At 50.6% G+C, this 23,212-nt stretch overlaps 1 protein-coding gene across 3 annotated transcripts in view; it reads right to left on the bottom strand.

The window, feature by feature from the left end:
* The window catches only part of CUEDC1 (CUE domain containing 1), an 83,458-nt gene extending 70,129 nt beyond the window's left edge, over positions 1–13,329 (bottom strand). The window contains exon 1 of one of the 3 annotated variants that reach the window (XM_027034208.2): positions 13,176–13,329. The gene's annotated coding sequence lies outside the window, so the exon portion shown is untranslated. The remainder of the gene's footprint in view (positions 1–13,175) is intronic. The other 2 variants (XM_053212741.1, XM_053212740.1) reach the window with 2 other exon arrangements.
* Positions 13,330–23,212: the final 9,883 nt, after the last annotated feature.

Below are 23,212 nucleotides of genomic sequence, written 5' to 3'. Positions count from 1 at the left end.
GGGAAAGGCAGCTGGTCCCAGCAACTCCAGGACGGTGGCAGCCAAGAGTGAGTTCACAGCAGGTTTTCACACCCTGCTCCCTCCCAGCTCCCCTCCCACTGGCCTCATGGCCACACACAAGTGCTTCCCCTGCCCTGGGCACAGAACATAAGAGAGAAGGCATCAGGGAGGAGTCACCAAGAGAGCAGGTGGCTGGTAGAAAGCAAGAGCAGCAGAAGACACAACTCCTCTGCCCGCACCCTCCTCTGTAGCAGAAGGATCTCCTCTGGGAATCACCCCCCCCCACTTCATTTATCTTAGCCCCAAAAGTCTCCAACGACTACGCTTTTCTCTCCTGACCCCACATAGTTGAGGACCAACCAGAGAAATAATCATTGTCCAGAACTGGTATCTCGCTATTGTCCCCTTCCTTTATGCCAAAAGTTAGACGAGAAGTTAGCTTGTAGGGTTGCCATATACAGTTGTGTGAGCAGTTCACTTCACAAGGTGCCCATCCAAGGGGGCAAATGGGGCTGGAATCTAGCCTATGCTCTGCTTACCAAGCTCGGTCCCCCGAGAAAGGGTCCTGTCTTCTAATTCACACGGTGGTATCTGCTGTATGCTGAACCCACAGAAGCACGGAGACAGTGCTTCTCCATAAATAAAGCTTGGAGAAGTCTGATGATGAGGATATGCGAATGTACTATACTGGTCTCTCTACTTCTGTGTATATTTGAAAATTTTCAATTTTCACCCAGGGGCGCCTGGGTGGCTCAGTGGGTTGAGCATCCAACTTTTGATTTCAGTTCAGGTCATGATCTCACAGTTCATGAGATCGAGCCCCAAGTCAGGGTCTACACTGACAGAGCTAAGCCTGCTTGGGATTGTCTCTCTCTCTCTCTCTCTCTCTCTCTGCCCCTCCCCTGCCTCTCTCTCAAAATAAAGAAACATTAAAAAAAAGAAAGAAAAGAAAAATTTCACAATACAAGTTTAAAACCAAAAAACCATCCTACCTAGTAAATGGCTGCATTATTTGGACAAGTTACTTCACACCTTAGTCCTTAGTCGCAGCTCCTACTTCTAAACAGACAACAGTCCCGAGCTCACAGGGCTGATACAGGACTAAATTGAATTACTTAAGTGAAATGCTTGACACAGAGTAAGTCCTCTTATGAATGGGAGCTGTTAACAGTGGCGGCTGCTGATGGCTGGGGCAGGAAGGAAAATGAGGCAAAATGGGGACAGAGAGACATTGTTGAGAAAAGCCAACACTCTGGAAAATGTGTGCCATGAAGCCAGAGAGTGTCTGAAAACACGACCACCCTTTTAACATTCCAGGGGCTGGTGTGAGGAGCTTCCTTGCAACCCTCCCCACCGCCTCTCCCGGGCAGACTTCACATTCCCCTGGCGACCCCAGCCTCAGCTCAGAATCCAAATTAAGGTCCACAAAAAGGTCACAAAGAGTGGCTCAGAAAAGGATGTGTTCCCCAGCCTCTTGGCAAACTCAGAGAACAGGGCGACTTGCCGGTGGGGCTGGGCAGGCAGGATGTGCTCACACCTGGAAGCCTCCTGTCTGGAGTCCCGGAAGAGACCGAGAGATCCCCAAAGACGGTCCAAGGCATCAGGCATCAGCACAGGGAGGGCCCCTGCCACCTTCACAGGATGGGGTCAGAAGTAGCCATTCACATCACCGAAGGTCAAAAGCTGTTTTTGAATTGTCTAGTTTTATGTAACGAATTTGTATGTTAATGTCTTCAAAATGATCACTGCTGTGTGTGAATTTCACCAGTGGTTTGTCATTTAAAAATGACCCTTACACCCCCTATTCATTTCCCCTTAAGGCCTGTTCATTCCCCAGAGCCTCACAGGGATGGCAAGGGCTGAGGGTGGCAGTGACAGGAAGCTGGGAGCTCTTCCCAGAGCCCCTGGAGGGACCTCAGCCTTGGCTTGAACCTCAAGGCCCCTCGTGTCCGCCTGGCCTCTGTCTGGGGAGACTGCCACAGAAGGCTTCTGGTTTTGGTCAAATGCCATCCCACTCCCTTGCTCTCTCCTTTCTTTTTTCTTTTCCAGGATGATAGCTAATAGGATGATTCAGTCTCTTATTAAGTCGATTCATGAGAAAAAAGGAAGTCACCCAAGTTTCCAATCTTCTCTTCATTGAACGCAAGCCACTCTATGGCTCATCCCCATAAGTCCTTGATAGAAATCTGGTAACGAGGAAGAAATTCACTAAAAAGCCCTTGCTTCACCTTTCCTTTCACGTCCCAAGAATTCACTATCCTTGGCTCATTTTCTAAGTTTCTATAGCTGTCACAGCTGAGGGCTGAGTTGGGATTTAAAGACAGGCTTCCAGATAAAATGTGATAGAAGGGGAAAGAGGCACGTGGCTCTTAAATCCATAGACGGTGCACTCCCTCATGGCAGATAGTAAAAATCCACCCAGAAAACGTCCTTCTCTGTCCCTGCGGCTCTCCTCAACTCTGTCCCAAACTTAGAAGCAGCTGTTTCCCTATAACTCCAAAAAAAGCTCTCATATGCTCCGTCCCCTCATTCTTTCCAACACTGTGATCTGTACACTTAATCTACCTCCAGGCTCAGCTTATCCCTCCCTCGGCTCCTCAAATAAAAGAAGAGGAGCAGTGAAAGAATAAAAAGTCCAACGCTACCACAGAATAAAGCCCTCTTGTAAACACCATCTACAGACTCAGCAGCCTGGCTTTCTGGGTTCGCATCCCACTTCCTCAACTAACTAGCTGAAGGATCTCAGGCGAGTTGATTCAACCCTCTGTGCCTCAGTAAAGTGGTAATAATACCATACTCGTATAGGGCTGAGTAAATAAATTAATGTGCTTAAGAAGGTGGCTGGCAGGCAACAGGCATGGAATAAATGCTAGCTGTTATTACTGGACCATCACAACGATCCTGCGCGATAGGGATTATTATTAACAGCTCTGTTTAGCAGATGTGTTCAATAGGCATTTGTTGTTGTGGGTATAACAATAGCTTAACCTCAAGAAAAGTACAAACCAAGAAGTTAGGTGATCTGCTCAGAACGACACGGTCCATTCGTGGCAAGGGTGAGACCGGACCTCTGGTCTTGGACTCCAAATGACACGCTGACGAGCTTCACACTTTCGCACGCTCCCTCCCTCAGGCACAGAAATTTAAGAAGTGCCATGGATCAGCATCAAAAACAGATTTCAGTTCCGTAGCCCCCAGAGAGTGGCAGTATCTCAAGGGAAGAGTGCAGGATTTGCCAAACAAAATCAATGTCCATTTGTTTTCATATTCCAAGAAAACACACCAAAGCGGCCTTAGGAGAAGGTGCCACCCCATCAGAGGTGTCAAAAGACCACTCACGGCGGAGGCTTGTACGGGCCTCAGTAATGTTTCAGACTAAAAGGGCTCCCTCGGGAGGCTCCTAGGCTGTCAGCGATTTGCAAAAAAGGTCAGTGCAAATCATTTGGGAGCACATTTATGCAGGCCTGGCCTAAGCCGTGTGGACTTCTGCCAAGCCCATAGTTTTTTTAAACACGCACTGTCTTCACCCTTGATAAATAGCAGCCAGGCTACAGAAATATTTCCATTACGCCCAAAGCCTCACTTGCCGCCACAACTCATCGAAATGGAGGTTTCCAGTTTGAGAAGAACTCTTCCACAAAAACATCAAAAAACACACCAACCTTTCCAGCAGAGGTAACCAAGCTGGCATTTAGGGAACCTCCAAACACGAGTAAATGATATTTGTGGAAACAAATTATTTGGTAAGCATATGCTCCTGCCCAAACTCTTAATTGTATCTAATAAATGGACTAAGCCCATCTCTTCTAGCTCTGTTATGAACGCTCCTTACAAGATTTCTACACATGCGCGTCCATGAATGCTCTTCACGTCATATATCAAGACTGATGAAGTCACCTTCTGGCCATGCTGGAGAGCTAGCAATGAAAAGCGTTTCACATGTAGCCCTGGCCCTACCACCAACTACCACGTCATTTCACGAAATGATGATACAAACAACAACTGGCACCAGCAACAGCAGCTAACGCTTACGTGTTAGCAAATATGCTAACTTGCAAATATGCTAAGCCTTGTGCTAAGGACTCAGTAAGTATTTGATTCACAGGGCACCTGGGTGGCTCAGTCCGTTAAGCGTCCGACTTCGGCTCAGGCCACCATCTCACGGTTCATGGGTTTGAGCCCCGCATCAGACCCTCTGCTGTCAGTGCACAGCCTGCTGCAGAGCCTCTGTCCCCCTCTCTCTCTGCTCCTCACCCCACCCTTGCGCGCTCTCTCTCTCAAAAATAAAAATAAACTTTAAAAAAAAAGTTAAAAAAACCGTTAAGTATTTGATTCTCGTTGGCAGTTATTAGGGAACAGCGATACCCTCATTGTGTGGGTCAGGAAACCAAGATTCTGAGAGACTAACTTGCCCTAAAAACCCAACAGCGACTGCAGAGGCGGCGTTCAAACTCATGTTCTTAACCACATACCATAGGTCTTTCTGAGCTGCCTTAACAACCCAGGATCACAAATTCTTCCAGGAACGGGCTGGGCGAGCTTCGAAATCCTTTCTGGCTATAAAATTCAGTGATTCTCAAGGGCTACCTGGGTGGCTCAGTCAGTTAAGCCTCTTGGTTTCAGCTGAGGTCATGATCTTGTGGTTTCCGGTTCGAGCCCCACGTGGGGCTCTGGGCTGAGAGTGCACAGCCTGCTTGGGATTCTCTCTGCCCCTCCTCTGCTTGCTTGCTCTCTCTCAAAATAAATAAATAAACTTTATAAATACACGAAATTCAGTAATTCTTATTTTTTTATTTTTAAAGATTTTTATTTGGGGTAGGTGTGTGGGTGGCTCAGTTGGTTAAGCATCCGACTCTTGATCTCGGCTTAGGTCATGATCTCACGGTTCATGAGTTCGAGCCCTGCATTCAGCTCTGTGATGACAGCACGAAGGCTGCTTGGGATTCTCTCTTTCTACCTCTCTCTTTCTGTTCCTCCCCTGCTCACGCTCTATCTCTCTCAAAATAAAGAAATAAACTTTAAAAAAAAAAGGTTTTGGGGCACCTGGGTGGCTCAGGTGGTTAGGCATCTGACTTCGGCTCAGGTCATGATCTTGTGGTCCGTGAGTTCAAGCTCCTGCCTTCAGGCTCTGTGCTGACAGCTCAGAGCCTGGAGCCTGCTTCAGATTCTGTGTTTCCCTCTCTCTCTGCCCCTCCCCCGCTCATGCTCTGTCTCTCTCTCTCTCTCTCTCTCTCTCTCTGTCTCTCTCAAAAATAAATAAAACATTTAAAATTTTTTTTAAAAGATTTTATTTTTTTAAGTAATCATTACACCCAATGTGGGGCTCAAACCCACATCCCTAAGATCAAGAATCACATGCTCTACCGACTGAGCCAGCCAGGCACCCCAGTGATTCTCTCTTCTAGAAATAAAATGAATTTATGACTTGGAGAAATGCAATGATGTGGTGGGTCTGCTAAGATAGACTAAAACATCTGTGTGTGCCTTCCCCAGATCCCACCAGCGGAGAACTCCTGGTTTTCCAGGATAATGATACCCTGTAAAACAACCAGACAGGCCCCAAACCGTCTCTGGAAAAACGACAGCTTGAAGTTCTTACAGGACACCCCAAACTTGCTAGGGTCTGCTAATTCTCAACTGTCAGCGCGCAAACCTTAATTTGACTTCTTCTTCTTTCTTTTTTTTTTAAGGAAAGTCAAATGCAAGAAAATGTGCACAGTGGGGGCTAGTTTCAAGGATGTGAGTCCAAGGTGTGTGTGGGCCTTGTGGCATACTTACACCTGCTCTCCTCTCAGGTCTACACCTGCTCGTGGAAAACCCACCTGACGCAGGTAATGTGTTTCACAGCTTCCCTGTGACCGCCCAGCCCGGTGGCTCAGCAGTCAGGTAACTGCACAACGTTGTGTCCTACATACTCCTGTTGATATCTTCATACACTCCCTTCCTCATCACGCATCCCAGTCCCCAGACACACAGACCCTCCACGGCTTCCTAGCCCGACTCCATCTCTGATTCATCCTCTTCCTCTCCCTGCGCAACCCAGGGGCTCCCTGTCTGGCCACCTTACCACGGGCCCACACGCGGCCAGCGGGGAGGCTCTCTCCCAGCTCACCCCTCCCGCCGCTCGCCCGAGCTCGCTGGCTCTCTCAGCTCCTGGCACAGCCTGAAACCGAAACTAATCTCAGACCTGAACAAAATGAAATCATTTCCTATGCCTGATCACCCTACATGACCACTGAAAATCTTCTCAACAGAGCTCCAAACCAGAGCTCTGGAGAATGGCCCCCTAGTACCTACTGCTTCCTTAACAAACAAGGGACAACAAGGTTAGAGGAGGAGGCAGAGTGATTTCTGTTGCTGCTTTGTTTTAATTTGCATGAGTCCATTTAAACTGATCCCAGCAAGTGAAGCCCACCACCCAGTATTTCAAAGCCACTGTCCCACATCTGTTCATATTTGGCTCATTCTTTATTTTTTTTTTTTTAATTTATTTATTTTGACAGAGAGAGCACAAGTTATGGCGGAGCAGAGAGAGAGAGGGAGGGAGAGAATCCCAAGCAGGCTCTGCACTGCCAGTGCAGGGCTCGATGCAGGGCTCGAACTCACAAACCGTGATATCACGACTTGAGCCGAAGTTGGACGCTTAACCGACTGGGCCACCCGGGCGCCCGTTGGCTCATTCTTAATCAGATTCCCTTCTGAGAGCAAGCCTTGTTTCTCTTCAGAGATCTCCGTGGCCCTCTTGCTGAATGCAGTTTAGATCACTATATCCTTATGCTTTTCCTCAATTTGGAAAATTCAGCCTTTACTTTTGTGCTAGGAACAATGACAAACCCAAAACAAACGAAAAAAGCAGGTCATTATAAATGAACATAACGTCAGCCCTTGATGTTCTTTTAAAGAACTGTATGTTTTGAGGAAGATCCTAAACTGTGTTGTGTCAATTCCCCTCGCCCCAGCACGCTTTGGGACACCTTTCTCTGCGCCTGGGGGGATTAGACAATGATTCTATTGTCAGCCTATGCTACACAGAAGTGCAAGGACAAGGGTGCTGGCCCAACAGGTGTATGGCAAAAGAGTAATAACTTCTGCTATTTACTTTTCATTCGGCAAGGTTCGCCAAAGGCGCCAAATGTGCACCCAAAGCTCTTCTGGGTGCCAGGCCAGCAGGGTGACCTGGATGACCCAGTAGCTCCAGCAGGGAACAGGCATCCTCAGAAGCATCTGAGCACAGCTGATGCTCTTCTCTAGTGCCAACAGCCCAAAGGTCAACTCCTTGCGGGTTTCCCGCAGGCCTCGTCACAAGGCTTGGACCCCACCCCGTGGGCCCTCCTGGTAAGCATCCCCTCTGACTGGGATCAGCGCAGGGCAAGACCCCAGCTGTTGGGCAGATGTGCTTCGTGTCCCGGCTCACTGACTAATGGATGAGCCGCTCCGTGTTACGGCAAAATAAGGACCTAGGCCAGATTTGAGCCATCTTCTAGTTCAGAAATTCCAGCTCCTTTCACCCTCCTATCGCTGAGCTGACACAGACCTCTAGGGGCCTCTACTTCATCTTCCTGTCTCCAGATGAAATCTCTGAAACCACCAAGACAAATGAAACTCGTTCCCGTTTCTAAAGACCTTCAGGGGAGGCCATTCCCCTCTGCTCCTATGAGTCACTTGTTCTCACATCTCACATCCTATTTGCAAGGAACGTTTTCCTCATCCCTTACTCGAGTCCTTCCTCCGCAGCTTACGTTCATTTGCCTCTGGTTCTGCTTCTAAGTTCGGAGAGACAGGAGTGAATCACTGTGCTCTGAGCAGTAACTCTATTTTTTTTTTTAAAGTAATCCCTACACCCAACGTGGGGCTCAAACTTACAACCCCGAGATCACGAGTTGCATGCTCCAGCGGCACCCGGGTGGCTCAGTGGGCTAAGCATCCAACTCTTGATTCCTGCTCAGGTCATGATCTCACAGTTCATGAGCTCGAGCCCCACATCCGGCTTCGCATCGTGCTGACAAAGCAGAACCTGCTTGGGAATCTCTCTCTCTCTTTTATCTCTCTCCCCCTCTCCTGCTCTCTCTCTCTCTCTCTCTCTCTCTCTCTCTCTCTCATTAAATAAACTTAAAAAGAAAAAAGAGTTGCATGCTCCACCGACTGAGCCAGCCAGGTGCCCCTCTGGGCAGTAACTCTTAGAAGATTTCTATTTCTTCTTCAGCAAGTTCACTGCAAGCATTACAGGAGGTGACTCTTAAAAACCACAAAGACATCAAGGAAGCCAACTGCACTTCCCAGTTCCTGCCTCACCCCAGCCAGGGTGTTGCAGGATCCAGAAAATTTGACCCTCGGTTCTAATCAAAGTTCACAGAGTGGGAGAGTGATGTCCCGGAGACAGCGGCCACCTTTGCTCTCACTCAGCTCAAGTGCCCTCTCTTGCAGGCAGCCTTCCCCACCCCAGCTCTTCTGGACGGTAGAGCGTCCCCTCTGCAGTGCTTTGTCTCACAGCAGTGCTTGCCGTGGAGTTCTGGGCTAACCTGTCTCCCCTACAAGACCACAGGCATCTTGCAGGCAGGGGCCTCAATGACTTTGTACGGGGGGTCAGCCCCAGCAGAGTGCCTGGCACTTGGCCAGCGGTTCTCGGCAGACTGAACACTCCAGGCACCTTCTGGTGATGTCTGAATGTGGCCTGGGCTGCCCTTCCAGCAGAGCACGAAGCCCTTTAGCCCCAGCCCCACCGTCCTCGCCTCTCTCCACCCCTAGCCCAGAATTTCTTTAAGGATGTAAGCTCTACAGAGACAGGCCTCTTGGATTCAAATCCTGGCTCTACCACCTTCTAGACATGTGATCTTGGGCAAGTTATTTAACCTCTTTACGTCTCTGTTTCTTAACTGAAAAACAGATCTGACATCTCATAGAGTCTTGTGAGAATTAAATGAGCTGATCCGTGAGAAGCACCTGGAACAGGCTTTGAGCCATAGCAAATGCTCAGGGAGTGCTGGAATTATCATTCAGCAGATCTATTCCTTCCCGAAACCCCCTCCACCTTGCAGCTTTCACTCTTGACTGCATAGGGGGCCTGCCCCCCACCCCCGCTACACTCCCTTTCTCCAGAACCAATGTTAGCATCAACATAAAAGTCATGCAACTCTCCTACCTTATTATGACCCTTTCCCAACTCCCTTACTCTCATCAGCTTATTCTCTTACCCAAAAAGAAGGGAGAAGAGTCAGTTCCACAGCAGGGCTACAGATGCTGAGTCATTCTGTACCCAACTACGCTTCTCTATCATCACCCTCGACATTTCAGGCTCCCATCCCCCCACCATGCAGAACCCTTTGCTCATAATTTAAAAGCCTGAACACACTTCATCCTACTCCTCCTAAAGCCAGCTTCCACCTCTACAGTCTTTAGACTGTAAAATCTTTACCAAAGATTTTCCTTAACAACAAGGAGCCTCAGAACATTAGCACCCATGCGCAGAAATAATAATAGTAATAATAGGGGCACTTGGGTGGCTCAGTCCGTTGAGCATTGGACTTTGGCTCAGGTCATGATCTTGTGGTTTGTGAGTTCGAGCCCCACATGGGGCAGCTGCTGTCAGCGTAGAGCCCTCTTGGGATCCTCTCCCTCTCCCCCTCCCCCACTGGCCCACACCCTCTCTCAAAAATAAATAAACATTAAAAAAAAGTTAACAAAAATAATAGTACTAATAGCTTCCACACTAAAGAACATTTATTCTTTGGCATACACATTAGCTCTCCTTCCACGCTTTCTAAAGCTGAGAGACTGAGGCACTTATAAAATCAGAGAGGAAGAGAGAGGGCTGGGACTCTAACTTCGGATCCTACGCTCTAAACCACTGAGCTAGGGGGTGGGGGGGGAGGGCACCAAAGGGCCCCAACTGCCTCTGGGGGAAGGAGGTTAGAGGGAGCTGGAACTTCTTTATCCCACCAATCATTCCTCAGAGACACTTGGTGCCACCATAACAGAAATGGAAAGGCCACATTTTACAAGGGAGTTTCTGTTTACAGGCATTGTTATAGCATTTGCCACTTATGACCTGTTTTAAAAATAATAAGAGAGGCCCCTGTGGGTGGCTCAGTCAGTTGAGCGTCCGATTCTTGGTTTCCGCTCAGGTCATGATCCTTGAGTCGTGGGATCAAGCCCCATGTCCGGCTCCGCACTGAGCGTGGAGCCTGCATGCGAGTCTCCCCCCGCTCCTCGGTCCCTCCCCCACTCATGTGCACTCTCTAAAAAAAACAAAAAACCAAAAATTAAAAATAAGCGTAATAGCCGCGTTATTATGAGCCCACTATAACTGCTCTGACAGATCAGACGTGCTCACTGGGACGCTGAAGGCAGAGATCAGAGAAGCACTGAGTGAGCCACCACAACCAGCATCCTCAACTCGCCAGTGCTATCCAGGGCAGCAGCAGTGAATGTGAAATTTTAGTCACTGCCACAGGACCCTGACATCTCACCAAGAAAACTTCCAAGTCCCAAATTCGGGGACTTGGACTATGGCGTCTCCAAGGCCTCCTGTGGCTCAATGAAATGGAGGCATCTCCTCCTCCGGGCCATTTTGCATAGTTAGAGGTGACCCCTGCCTGACTCCAGCTTCCTGCCCCCAAGGCTTTAGAATACTCCTGAGGAAATGTAGGAAGCTCTGAAGGAGGGAACAAGTGTGGGTACTGCTGTACCCCAAACGCTGCGCTGGCTACTTAAATAAAGCAAAATGCCCATGAGCTACCACTGTCTCGGGGCACTTGAGCCTCAGAAGTGCTTCTCAACACCAAAGCAGAGAAGTCAGAGATGGAAGCCCCTACTAAAGGCCCTTCCAGATCCAACAGCAAGCGTAGGTGCCACGAACACCTGAGCAGCCAAAGTAGGGCACTTTGGTTAAGAAACCAAAGGCAGGCCACACCTCCTGGGGTGCACTGGGGTCGGTGACATCTGTCTCCTCTGGGCCCCCCACTGTCGTTTAAAGTCCAAAGGAACCTACGGTACCTGGATCCTGGCCTTGGACAACGGTGCCCCAAAACTCCTCAAGAGGGGCAGTGTTTTCACACTTGCACTCTCCACTGAAGCTCCTCCTTCCACCTCAAGCCCTCTTCCCCAAGAATAAGCTGGGGCTCTTAAAGCGCCTGGCTCCATACCCAGTGAAATTATACTTGCCTCTAATCCTATAGAACTGTGGCCCCCACGCAGCGCCTAGAGCCTTCTCGCCACACAGACAGCCCCTGGAGAAGCCCCCTGCCCCAGCCATCTGCCCCCATCCTCTGGCTGACTGTACGGAGCTGGGCTCTGGTCCAGAGTTCCCAGGTCACCGTGGCCACACGCCCAAAGTTGCATGAGAAGGTCATGAGAAACGACCTCCTGAGAAGTCTACTCTTCGCACACTGGGATTATTCACTGACTGGCCACAAAGGAGAGAACCGTTCTGAATGGACTTTGCTGGACCAAGACTGTAGATCAGGGGTCTTCCAAGGGGTTCCAGTTCCAAAGGGTATGGTAACATCGTGATAGCGTATACAAAATGTGTCCCTGCACACGTGCACTGTGGAGACAGCAGGAGCTGGGGCTTTCACCAGATTCTCAAAGGGGCCCATGACCCCAGCCTCTGGCCCCAAGTCCCCCGCTAGTCATGTTACCACTGCTGGGCCATCCTAGTCGTCCAAGGTCTCTCTCCTGTTTAAGGATGTGCCCAGGCCTGACGCACCACTCCTGTTCCCTTGTCTCCTGCTCCTTCCAGCAGCAGAAAGGGGACAGGCGGATTTCAAACCCAACCCTCCTGCACACACCCTTCAGCCTCCTGGTGACGTGGGCCAGGTTTCTCTCTCCATCCCAGAGATGCCACCCTCCATTCAAAATAGAGGTCCCAATGGCATCGACCCCTGACAACAGAGAGGGCCCGGTTTCACACTTGATTCCACAAAGGGGCCAAATCTCATGGCAAGGTGACCTCCTCCATGAGAATTCCCTGTGTCCCTCACTTGTTCAGGCATACATGGCTAACTCCACCAGGCGGTAAAGATGAGCATGCCTGCCAGAGAAAGAGCATGAGAGGCCCAGAACATCTCCCTGAGTCCTTTCTGCAGGACCAGGTGGCTCAGGATGCTCAGAATAACCAACAGGCAAGGTAATTCCCCATGTGGGGTGGTGTTCCTGCCTCAGGGCCAGGTGGGGAGTGAGATGGTCTCCTTGCATCCCGCACCACCTCTAGGACATCTTACATCTAAACTCCCAGTCATTGCCCTCACTCTCACCAAAATACATACATATGTGTGTGTGTGTGTGTGTGTGTGTGAATGTACACACACACACACACACACATAATAAAATTAACAAAATAAAGGAAAATCTAAAACCTCCTTTCCCCTAAAACAAGTCCCTCTCCAGGAATTTAATTTCAGTAAAAATTTCCTGCAGCCAAAACTTCTTTTAAGGAGAAAAGAAAAGGCCAAGCCAGTGCCGGGTGTAAGGCAACAATGCAAGGAGAAACTGAAGAGGAAAGAATGAACAAACGCTAACACCAACCCCCTGGAGCTGAGAGCCGGGGGCATACCGAGCCGGAGGGGCGGGGGAGCAGGGGCGGGGACAGTGCGTTCTGAACTTTCCCTAGCGAGCCACCGGGAGATGCAGCTCCCAGGGGACCGGGTGGGACCAGAAAAGGCTGAGCCGACCTGTGACATCGGCGGGGACGGGAAGCCAGCCTCCCCTCCTCCTAGGAGGAACTCTGCCCTCAGCAGGCGCCCCCCGCCAGCCAGCGCCCCCAGGCCCGGGCAGCGCTGCGAGGGGCGCCCACACAAAAGGGGGAGCGGCCGGGGTAGGGGCTCAGGGCGGCGCCGGCTCGGGGAGGCCTCGCAGCCCATCCCGGCGCCGCCCGCCCGCCCGCGACCACCCCTCCAGCCCCGAGCCCCGCTCCCCGCTCCCCGCACCCCGGTGCCCGCCCGCCTCGCGCGCCCACGGCCTGGGTGAGGAGGGGGCTCGGGGAGGAGGCGAGGGCCGCGACCCGGCGCACGCGGCTGGGGCGGCGCGGGCTCCCGGGAAGCCGCGGCGGCAGCGCCGGGAATCAAACTCGCGCCGGCCCGGCCCTCCCGGCGGCGCCGCGGCGATCGGCGCCCGAGAAGGTGGGGCCGCCGGGCCGGGCCGGAGCCGGCTCGCGCGGGGGAGCGAAGGGAGGGTCTTACCGAGCAGCCGCCACGCGCGTCCGCTGCCCCGCGGGCCCGAGGGGCCGGCGGGCGGGGGAGGGGCCGCGATCCCGCGCCGGCGGCGGTGGCGGCGGTGGCGGCGGCGGGCCCGGCGCGGCGGCGCGGCTGGGGCGCGGGAGGCGGAGAATGCGAGGCGAGGCCAGCTTCCTAGCGGCGGGCGGCGAGAAATGCAGCTGTCCCTGCGCGGCCGCCGGCGGGGCCACAAGTGGGGCCGCGCGGGGAGGAGCGGGACCGCGGGCGGGGCGCCGGCCAGGCCGCGGCGCCCCCAGACCCGCTCGGAGGCCCGACCCCCTCCGAGAGAGGAGGGAAACAGGAATGGGTGGGGGGGGCGGGAAGCGGCACAGTCGCGGGGCTGGGGGGCTCCAGGGGACGGTTGGCGGGGTCTCCCCTGCGTCGCCCCCGCACCAGCCGCCGTGAGCCCCCACCGGCGGGCCGGAGGGCGTGAGCTAGGAGCCTCGGTCTCCCCCGGTTAGTGGGGTGCGGGGCGTCCTGCCCCTCCCTGCTCGGGGACCGGCGCCGGGAAGGCGCTCCCGGAGACGGGCCGGGGTGGGGCGGGGACCCGAGCGCGTGGCTCAGAGGGCCACCTAAGAGCAGAGCTGCCCGGGCGGATGCAGAGGGTGGACGACGCACATCTGGGCCTGGGACAGCTGCGGTGTGGGGGAAGGGTGGCCCCTGGGAAGCCAGGGCTCCGGGAAGGAAACAAAATGCCGAGGTCGGAGGAGATGGTGAGGAGGGGGTCAGGAGATCAAAGCTGTTATCCATCACATCACATCATCAGATACCTCCTGCCATCTCCCCCATCTCCCAGCATCCTCGGTCACTTTTGAGGGCTTCTGAGCCCTGAGAAGATTTTCCACAGAAGAACTTGTCCAATGAATGGGAGATCAGATTTGACTATTCTTTTTCATGTGGTTTGGCTTCAAACTCCAATGTGGAGCCGGGGGGGGGGGGGGGGGGCAGGTGGCGACAGCCCAGCATTCTGCGTTGAAGAGGAGCTACGTAGGAGGTCTGAGGAGGGTGCAGTTCCAGCCCCAACCCCGACAGCTTGCGAAGGGTCTGCACCCTCCTCTTCCACAGCCTGCCTTGGAGGCCCACTTCCCATGTGGGCCCAGACTCCAGGGAATAGCCCCTCTCGCCTCTTCCTCTGAGGGCTTCCCCCTAGCTCTGCTGAGACAAGTCAACCTGCTCAGCCACAGAGACATCTGATGGTAAAAACCACAAACCAGAGTGCCCCTGACACCGTGTGTTTCCATCATTTGCATGTCAAGGGAAGGTTTCTTTAGCACGTTGGGAACCTGTGAGGAGGAGAAACCTCAGAACCACACCCTCCTTGGGGAGGTCCAACATCAGGTTAGCATTTGGAGTACAGCTCCAGGGTGGGGTGCCCAGACCCTCTGAGGATCTCCTCTCCACCCCACCCCCCACCTCATGCTCCTTCACTTGGTGGTACATGCCCTTGCGGGGGGGGGGGGGGTGCTTGAAACCTTAGGAGGTAGTCCTAGACCCCAGATCAAAGACCCTTAATCTAGACCAACTGCCTCCTGCCTCCCTGCTGACTCCTGGCTCCTGTCCTGACGTTGTAACTGGGAGCTTGGAATTGATCCTGTTTGCCGGTCTTCTAAATTATGTCATCATGAGTGTTACCTTATTCCAGCCCACAGTGCGGTTCACTTTTCTGCCTACTTGCAAGATGCTTCTGCAGTTCCTCCCTGTCACCTGCAGAGCCTGGAAAACGCATCCGCAGACTTGGAGATGCCGCTATTTGCATTTGCCCCTGAGTGTTCATAAAATCTTTTAATATGCTATTAATACAGTCATCAAATGAAATCAGTCACTCGAATGGACGCTCTTCATTGAAGGACACTTCTTGGGCATTGCTACCTTATCCTTCCTTTCAGGGCTGTCTTTCTGGAAGCTTTTCCTCAGACCCCTTCCCTGCCTCTGATACCCACCCTGGGTAACTTCCCTCCCTCCTACCACTGCCTCTGAGCCATAAGGGCCCAGAGGCTCCCAGGCCAGGCCTGCAGGTCCCTCAGACACCTCACAGGCAAGGAGGCTAAAATTGAACTCCGAGCCTTTGCCTGTCCAATCCTCCTCCTCATCCTCGTTGGCAGCTGGAAACCTCAGATCTCAAGTGTCCCTTGCCCTATATTCTATTGGTTACCAAGTCCTGTTCCTTCCTCCTCCACCCCCACCCTCACCTTATTCCCCCAGCTTCTGCCCTGGGTTGGGCCCCTGTTGTCCCTGCTCAGCTCAGAGGATGACATATGCTCTCAGGCACAACCCCCACGCTCCAGGAGGCTCCATCGGTTCTTTCTCCCCTTCTCTCCTTCATACCTTCAAACCTGAGGGATGCCCCCCTTTCTAAGAAGCCTGTAACCCTGCCCTGCCCTCCGGCCATTGCCCTGGTTCTCTCTTGCCCATTCCTCAATAGCTCAATAAACTTCTCCAAAAAGAAACCAGACATGCTGTCTAATCCCTCAATCCCCATTGGATCCTGCAGTTGAGACCCTGCCCCCAGCATTCCAGGGGCAGTTAACACCCTGAAATGACTCCCACCCGGTGGCTTCCCACCTTCTTTGTTTTCCTACCAGCTTCTTCCTTTCTTCAGCCCTGCCTGCCCCAGGAGCTTCTCCAGGGTACAGATCTCTTGCCTTTTCCTTAAATCCCACAACTCCCAAGATGTTCTCTCAGTGGGGCTAGAGTGGAGCACGTACCAAGCCCCGATTGCCCCCACTTGCGTGCTGCATGACTTTAGGGCAGTTACTGAACTTTCTCTGGGCCTGTTTTCCTCACCTGAATTTGGACCTCACAACAGTGCCTTACCTCCAAAGATCGGGGTGAGGTTTACACAAATCCACGCATGTGAAGCGCCCAGACCACTGCCTGGCACATCAAAATGTTCAGTGACGGCTAGCATCGTTACTGATGATAGTAGCACTGTGTCTGCCGCCACTGTCTGGGGTGATGACCCATTCTGGGGTCCCCACTCCCTCTCCTGAGCTCCTGCCTGGAATGTGTAACTGCCATTGGACAGGCTGGCGCAGAACCACCTCACCTTCAGTGTGGCAAGCCTGGAAGCTGTGAACTCCACATCCTCCTTCGCCAGAACTCTCTGTCCTGAAGAAGGGCACCTCCCATTCATCTGAGCTACCAAGTTCATATGCTGTGAATTCAGGGCTTTCTACTTCCTGAATGTCTCTGGAATGTGCCCCCTCTGCATTCCCACGGCTCTGCCCTTGTTCTGCTGGTGCCACCAGGGCTCCTGACTTTCAATCCGTCCTTCTCGATGCTAGCAGGTTATTTTATTTTATTTTTTTAATTTTTTTTAACGTTTATTTATTTTTGAGACAGAGAGAGACAGAGCATGAACAGGGGAGGGGCAGAGAGAGAGGGAGACACAGAATCTGAAACAGGCTCCAGGCTCTGAGCTGTCAGCACAGAGCCCGACGCGGGGCTTGAACTCACGGACTGTGAGATCATGACCTGAGCCGAAGTCGGACGCTTAACCGACCAAGCCACCCAGGCGCCCAGCAGGTTATTTTCTAAAGCTTAGACTGGTGATGTCTCTGTCTTGTTGAAAAGATACGAATGACAACCCATTGCTGGGAGAATAAAATTTGAACTCCTTCGAGAGGCCCTTCCCAGCCTGCCCTTCGCCTACAATCCAGTCCCTCCCCTTTCCTGTCCTTGCCCCTTACCCCCATGCTAGGACAGTCAAGACCACTTGCTGTTCCCACTGAGCAAATGGGAAGGTGAGGAAAGCTTCTTGCCAAGTCTGTGGCTATACTAAGCACAGATAAGTGGGAGCATATCCTCTGTGTCCCACCTCTGCAGTGAGGCTGAGGCTGAGCTGTGGGGCTCAGGCTTGGAAAGAGCGGGTTCCAACTGGACCCCAGGGAAAACCAGACATTGCCCTTCTGGGATTTCCACAGCCCCAGACAAATGCTGGGGCACAAATCGTGGACAAGAACACGTGGCTGCGGCTTGGGAAACAGCCCATTCTCTTGCCCTAAAGAGAAGCCTTCTAGCATCACTGAAGCTTAGGTCCAAGGTGGAAAAGAAAGTGGCGCGAACATCCAGATAATTGGGGTAATCCTATCCCTTTCTCCAGCTTCACCGATCTGAGCAGGAAACTCAGAGGACGCTGACAAGTAATTGGCAGTAACACGTGGGGGTTTTGAAAGAACACATGAGAGAAACACGGAAACACGGGAAACATTTTTTACTCAAAATAAATGAGTACGCACCTCCCCTCCCGGGATGGTAACTAGATGGAAACCTGTGGGATTGCCAACCTGACTTCCAACTGAGAGAAGGATTCCCAGGCCCCTCACCCCTTTCCCGGGGCACCAATGCCAATGTCATGCCTGACTTTCTGCGAACTCTCCTTCTCTTGAGTAGCCCGCTGCTCCCCAGCGGTCCCTCTGTCCATCCTGCCTACATATAGCTCAGGGTAAGGTAGTAGCTCTCCGCATGAGCTCCTGGGAGACAGGGGGTGTCCTCTGTCTCAGTGCTGGCACCACCCAGCCTGGCAGCGCCATGAGTGAGTACAAATCTCCCTCAACTTACAGTAGTTACGTCCCGACAAACGCATCATAAATTGAAAGTGTCATAAGTCAAAAACACATCGAATACATCTAACCTGCTGAACATCACAGCTTCGCCCAGGCTGCCTGACCTGTGCTAGGAACACTTAACATTAGCCTACAGGTAGGCAAAATCATCTACCACAGGGCCCATTTTATAATAAGGTGCTGACTGTCTGATGTCACATATTGAATACTGTACTGAAAGTGAGGGACAGAACGGTTGTATGGGTACAGAATGGTTATCAGTGTATGGGTTGTGACCCTCCTGATCTTGGGGCTGACTAGAAGTTTCGTCCTGCCACCGACATCACGGGAGAGCCTCGTATATCACGAGCCCGGGAAAAGATTCACATTCACATCTCAAGGTAAAAGATCCAAATTCACAATTCGAAGTAGAGTTTCTACTGAGTGTGTATGTGCTTCGCACCATCATAAAGTCGAAAAATCACAAACTGGACCACTGAAAGGCAAGGACTGTCTGTAACTATTTGCCAAAGGACTGACTTCTGACAGGTGGGTGAGACGCGTCTGGTTTGCCCTTACAAAAACCACATGTCCTCCCTTCACGGGTAAGTTTGTAAGGCTGCAGGGGTCCTGACCTCCTGTACAAAGTCTGCCAGCTTGTCCTCTACAAGGCAGTGGGGTGGAGATCAGGCATATATAAATGGAATTTCAGATAACCTTTATCCAGGGGCCTCAGGTGGCTCAGTTGGTCAAACATCCGACTTCAGCTCAGGTCATGATCTCGTGGTTTGTGAGTTCGAGTCTGGGTTGCTGCTGTCAGCACAGAGCCCGCTTTGGCTCCTCTGTCCCCTCTCTCTGCCCCTCCCCTGCTTGCACTCTCCCCAAAATAAATAAATAACAACAAACGAACAAAAAGGACATTTAATGTCTACAAAAATGTTCACAATGTGTTTGGAAAAGGGAGGCTATGAAACAGCTTATGCATTATGAGCCCGTTTATTTATTTTCATTTATTTAGTTATAAGCATAGAAGAAAATTTGCCAACATATTAACAAATTGTTGAATGAGAGTTTCATAGATAACTTTTATTTTATCCTTTTTTTTTTTTTAGGTTTATTTATGTTGAGAGAGAGAGAGCACTCAAACACATTTGGGGCTCAAACCCATGAACTATGAGATCATGACCTGAGCTGAAATCAAGAGTCGGGCACTTACCCAACTGAGCCACCCAGGCACCCCAGATAACTTTTGTTTTATTAATAATTATTATTAATTAATACTTTTCTGGACTTGCCAAATTTCCTACATTGAATGTACATTCCTTTGTAATCATATATATGTATATGTCTGTGTTAGTTTTCAGGGTCACCTTGATTGGAAGGAGGAAAGTTAAACATAAATACCTTTCCCTCCACAATTACATTTAACTTAGGCAATTTCAAGCCAGTTCTAGGACCTTTTTCACCCACTTCCCATACTGAGACCCCCAAAATCAACAAGGTCTAGCCCTTCCTCACCTCACCTCCCAAGTCTAAGGGGAAGGTAGATGTGGAGCAGCTGGCAAACAAGACAAGGCAGAGTGTGACACGAAGGTCAAGGTGTAAGCAGATCTAGGGAGGAAGGGGTTCATTGCCACGGGGGAGAGATCAGAGAGGGCGCCTTTGACGAAGTGGCTTTTGAGCCTGCACAAATATTTCACAAGGCTAGACGTTCAATCCTGGCTCGGAGCAGCAGATTCCTTCTTCCTCGTAAACTCACTCTAAACCTGCTCCGTCCGCATAGTGTGGTGACCAAGACCTTGGCGCCAGTCAGACCAGGGCACAAGTAAATCCCTGCTGTACTACTTACTGGTGAGGTACTTAGCCTGAATCTCAGTTTTCTCATCTCTAAAACGACAGTAAGAATATCACTGTCTTCCTCACTAGATTAAAAATAATAATGGTATGGGGCGCCTGGATGGCTTAGTCGGTAGAGCATATGACTCTTGATCTTGGGGTTGTGAGTTTGAGCCCCACATTGGGCGTAGAGATTACTTAAAAATAAAAACAGTGAAATAAAAATAATAATAGTCAATGACAAAGTTTTTTGAACAATTTACAATGTGTCTGACCCTGTTTTAAGCACTTTGGCACACTTTACCTCATTTAATCCAGAAACACCCTAAGAGGCAAGCATTGTTTTTCACTCCTATTTCACAGATGTGGAAACTGAGGCAGAGGCAGGCCAAAAGCTTTGCCCAAATTCCAACCGTAAGTGGGAGAACCATGGTACAAACCCAGCCTGTGACTCCAGAGTCCATATCCTTCACTACACTCCTGGAGTTAACAATTACAATTATTATAAAAGCAAACACATGATGCTTACTATGTGCCAGTTAACCTTTACATTATTTTTAAAAAGTCTTTTTATTAATTAATTAATTTATTTTAATGTTTATTTTTGAGAGAGACAGAGCACGAGAGGGGGAGGGGCAGAGAGAGGGGGAGACACAGAATCTGAAGCAGGCTCCGGGCTCTGAGCTGTCAGCACAGAGCCTGAAGCAGGGCTTGAACCCACAAGCTCTGAGATCATGACCTGAGCCAAAGTCGGATACTTAACCAACTGAGCCACCCAGGCGCTCCTATTTTTATTATTTTTAAACTCTACCCCCAGGGCTCCTGGTGGCTCAGTCGGTTGAGCCACTGACTTTTGATTTTCTCTCAGGTCATGATCCCAGGGTCCTGGGATCAAGTCCATGCTGAGTGTGGAGCCTGCTTGAGATTCTCTCTCTCTGCCCCTCTCCCCCACACACTCTCTCTCTAAAATTAAAAAAAAAATTTTAGGGGCTCCTGGGTGACGCAGTCGGTTAAGTGTCTGACTCTTGATCTCGGCTCAGGTCACGATCTCACCGTTCTTGAGTTCAAGCCCCGCATCCGGCTCTGTGCTGATGGTGCAGAGCCTGCTTGGGATTCTGTCTCTCAAAATAAATAAAAAATTAAAAAAAAATTTTTTTTAAACGTTTAAACTCTGTGCCCAATCTGGGGCTTGAACTCAGGACTCTGAGATCAAGAGTTGCACGCTCTACTGCCTGAGCCAGCCAGGCTCCCCAACACTAACATTCTTACCTCATTTACTCCTCAACAGCCCTCAGGTAGGTACTACCATTAGGCCTTGTTCACAGATGAGGAAACTGAGGCACAGAGAGATTAAGTAACTTGTGCACATTTGTTTTGCAGAGCTGGGATCAGGAGGAGGTGGTCTGGCTGCAGTGTCCATTCCCCATCACTGTAATACACTTAGACAATGATGCCTGTTTTGCTTACTGTCATTCTTATAATTCTAAGAGGCCTGCCCGAAATCAAATTAGTCTAAGACGTTAGATCTGGTCCGTCCCAGCAATAATGATTCATGGAGGGGGTTGGGGATGGGGCAAGATGAATATTCCTGAGTCGGATTTGGGGAGCAGAGCCGGTAAAGGAGCAGAGCAGAGCTGGTAAAGGAGCAGAGCAGAGCAGAGCAGGTAAAGGAGCATCTGGGGAGGACCCCTCGGGCGGGCCGGTAAATGGCCAAGGAAGGAAAGAGAGGAAGCTGGTGCTACATCATCGGTCCCTGAGTGAGGCTCTGGGCACTAGTGGAAAGGCAGGAATGTCTTCTTCTTTGGCAGAAGAGCTTCCCTGGGGTTGTACCACGGCCAGTTCCAAGGTGGTGGGCAGGGGACCCTCCCTAGAGGGCTGAGTGATATCTTCGAGGGAGATTCCACTTACTGGGTGTCTCTTTTATTTTTTAAGTTTTTATTTATTTATTTATTTATTTATTTATTTATTTATTTATTTATTTAGAGTGAATGAGCAGGGGAGGGGCAGTGAAAGAGGGAGAGAGAGAATCCCAAGCAGGCTCCACACTGTCAGTGCAAAGCCCAACGTGGGGCTCGATCCCACAAACCGGGAGATCATGACCTGAGCAGAAATCAAGAGTTGTATGCTCAACTGACCGAGCTGCCCCTACTGGGTGTCTCTTTAAAAGGGAAAATAGAGCCCTCTGGCAGAGCTGAACCCTTGGGACAAGGGGACCCTGAGGCTGTGACTCAGTTTCCAGGGTCCAAGACCCTCAGCTCCAGGTCCCATGCCTGATCCTGCAGGGCCTGCTTCCCTTGGGGTAGGAGGAGATAGAGGCCAGGGCTCAATTCAGCTCTGTTTCCTAATTAGGAAAGTGTCACATGATGGTGGCAGGTCAGAGGAGAGGCACAGCAATATAGTAGCATAGAGGGGCATAGCTACCACTGCACGGTGGGGTCACTGGAAGCCCAAACTGAGATTTATGCTGTTGGTTTTTTTTTTAATGTTTATTTATTTTTGAGAGAAAGAGCACAAGGAGGGGAGACACGGGGGGGGGGGGGGGACACAGAATCCAAAGCAGGTTCCAGGCTCTGAGCTGTCAGCACAGAGCCCAACGTGGGGCTCAAACTCACAAACTGTGAGATCACGACCTGAGCTGAAGTCGGATGCTCAACAGACTGAGCCACCCCAGGCTTGGTTTACTGTGGGTTCATGGATTATTACTTTCCTTCAATGTTATAATTTATTATCATTATTTATTTCAATGCTTAGATTGTTCCAGATTTTGGCCATTTCCTTGCTCCTGTGTTCTTTCAGTATGTTCCCATTTTATCTGATACATTCCCATCTCTACAAACTTGTGCAAAGAGATGTTTACACCACCATGGTAAACCTGAATTAGACCATCAATGGATGCTAAATCCAGGGGGAAATTTTGATGAGGAGGATATTTGAATGGTCTTAAAGTGTTTTCCCATAGACTGCTTATTAGTTGCAAGGGGGAGAAAAGTAATCATAAGTGGAGAAACTGGGCAACACCTTGACTGGGTGATCTAAATTAACATCATCTATGGGGGACAGAGGGACATCATGTGCCTCCAGATAGGATATCCTGAGGACACATTGCCTCAGCAGTATTCCTGCTGAGAATGCATTATCTCAATTTAACCATGGGAAAACATCAGATAAACACAAAACGAGGAATGTTCTATTTTTTAAAATGTCTTCTCGTTTTTTAATGTTTATGTATTTATTTTGAGAGAGAGATAGAGAGCAAGCAGGTGAGGGGTAGAGAGAGAGGGAGACAGAGAATCAGAGGCAGGCTTTGTGCTGTCAGTGCAGAGCCCCATGCGGGCCTGGAACTCATGAACTGTGAGATCATGACCTGAGCAAAACCAAGAGTTGGACGCTTAAACGACTGAGTCACCCAGGCACCCAGAGGAACGTTCTATTTAAAAAAAAAAAAAAAAGCAGGGTCTGTAATTTAAAAAATAATAAGAATAAATAAAGGTAGTCATATAAATGTTCCAGTTTTAAGGAGTCTAAAGAAACACAACAACTAAACACAATACCTGACCCTAGACTAGACCTTATACTGGGTGCCGTCAAGGATATAATTAGACCATCTGACGAAATTGTAATATG

The sequence above is a fragment of the Acinonyx jubatus genome, chromosome E1 (genome assembly GCF_027475565.1).
Source record: "Acinonyx jubatus isolate Ajub_Pintada_27869175 chromosome E1, VMU_Ajub_asm_v1.0, whole genome shotgun sequence".
NCBI lineage: Eukaryota > Metazoa > Chordata > Mammalia > Carnivora > Felidae > Acinonyx > Acinonyx jubatus.
Note: the sequence above shows the minus strand (reverse complement) of the source record. Positions and strands in the feature narration are given on the sequence as shown.